Below are 2,122 nucleotides of genomic sequence, written 5' to 3'. Positions count from 1 at the left end.
TACATTTTGTTTGGGAACATCTTCGCAATGGGACCATGGAAGCTCCAATTTTGCCGAAAGTAAGAAAGCGTTTTACTTTATTCATGAACCATATATAGAAATTAAACCCTACATATATTTAACGTGTAGATTTACGCAGTCAATATTATGATTCATGATGGATTGTTTGGGTCTGGACGTGTAATGGTCCAACCACATTTATTTTGCATCGCTCCTTCACCCAATCCGGCCAAACAAAGTAAAATATCACGTGGTGCACAAGCGCTTAGCAAAACACCTACTAATATTGTTTTAGCTCACTCGCTGGTGATTTCCGGAACACATGAAAGTCTGGGTTCTGTCCTGCAGACGCTTTGTGGAATTACATCTGTTACACGTCTACGTGTACAGGCAGTGTGGTTTAGGGCCTCCGACTTGTGTGAGCGACTGGCTGTACGAATTCTGCACGCACCATAAATCGAATTTTATATTATTATTATTTAACGTGACACAGCTAACAGTTTAATGTACGTTATTTTCTCCCTGCAGGTTTCTTACAGTGACAGTCAAAGGGACCTCAAAGCTTACCCTGAAGATCGGAGCACCAGTGCTACGTGGTACAATGACTTTTAGAGAAATTAATGTTCAAGAAAAGTAATGTTTGTTGGAACTTGGATGCTAAGTTACAGTATGCTGTATATTGTGAATATTAGTATGAATATATAAAAAATGTTGTCCGAGTTGATTTATGCTGAGTAGGGTTTATTTATTTAACGATATTACATTTTCCGCAAGCACCACAATCCAAATAGCAAACTTGTGAATATTAAAGCTACACGACTGAGGGATCATCATCTTGTACATCTGTATTCGCAAAAGGTACAATATGTTTTTTTTTAATGTAAGAGGTGGTTTCAAGAACTCCAGTCTTAATCTGCGCGCAGCTTCACAGTACTGTCGTTGAAAAGTACTTGACATCCCACAGCTCTGTTAAGTTCCAGCATGACATGTCGAGGTAATAATGTTCTTTTTTTTAAAGAGAAACCCTAAAATGACCAATGCTGTGCTTGTGGAGAGATTAGAACACTGAAGAAACGTGGACTCTGTCCCTTTCATACCAGAAATTCAGGAGTTTCTGCAATAAAAAAAGGGTTTCCCTGTCGGTGCTTCTCATGACAAATTCAGGAGTGCCACGGTGGCGAGATATTAACTACCTCGCCTGGCATACATGAGATTGTGGGTTCGATCCCAACCTTGATGCTTGTATATTTGGAGTTTGCATGTTCTCCCCGTGGTGGCTTGGATTTTTCTCCGGGTCCTCCGGGTTTCCCCTCCACATTTAGAAGCATGCGTTTAGAGTAATTGGCTGTTATAAATTTCCACACGATAAGCCACTTCGTTGCGTTATCATTTGTGGCCAGGTCATTTCTGAACAAGAGCTATACAGGTCAGTGAGTCTTACCTGGTAAAATAAAAACAATGTTTTTATATTGTTTGACATCTTCAGTCATTCTTTATTCTCTAAATGATTTTCTCATTCTTTACTAAACAGCCTTACAGATTTCCGTGTACAAAAATTGTGTTTTGTTATAATATTTCCTCACGATTGAATTTCTTGTGTACATAAAGTATCATACTTAATAATGTACAGTAGTTTTACAATAAAAAAAACTATTCAGAGAAATGCATACATTATTTATACGAACTATATTACAAAGACTTGACTAAGAGTAAACATTATGCTGAGATAGCTGTTCAATGTGCTTTTTTCTTGCTCATGCAAATTAAAGAAATGTATGTGATTTGAATGTGGAATGACAATTTAAAGTACTGTGGTGCTAATTATATAAATGATATACCTCACCATCATGCTTGTTCATACCTCATAATAAGTTTTGTTGAAAAGTTTTGTTGGTGTTCGTACAAGAGAATGCACTCAATAAATGTGAATTGAACGATCATTAAATTTCGATTTAAAGCTTTCGTGACTGCAATGATTCATCTTCTTTGGTTCTTTCGGCCACAACACAACACAAGCTTGTGTTGTGGCCGAAACGTTCGTGAGAATATTATTGTGTTATTTAATTTTATCAATTTATTATTTTATTCTCATTCTACGTGACTTTACCGAAAGAACCAAAGA

At 36.9% G+C, this 2,122-nt stretch overlaps 1 long non-coding RNA gene across 1 annotated transcript; it reads left to right on the top strand.

Moving 5' to 3' along the window:
* Position 1: 1 nt before the first annotated feature.
* Positions 2-1,781, top strand: LOC142924105 (uncharacterized). Its single transcript, XR_012941261.1, has 2 exons — positions 2-59; positions 529-1,781. It is a non-coding gene; the product is annotated as an uncharacterized LOC142924105 (long non-coding RNA).
* Positions 1,782-2,122: the final 341 nt, after the last annotated feature.

This window comes from Petromyzon marinus, chromosome 8 (genome assembly GCF_048934315.1).
Source record: "Petromyzon marinus isolate PM22_M1 ecotype Great Lakes invasive population chromosome 8, UKy_Petmar_22M1.pri1.0, whole genome shotgun sequence".
Lineage (NCBI taxonomy): Eukaryota > Metazoa > Chordata > Hyperoartia > Petromyzontiformes > Petromyzontidae > Petromyzon > Petromyzon marinus.
This window is presented reverse-complemented; position numbering and strand designations above follow the sequence as displayed.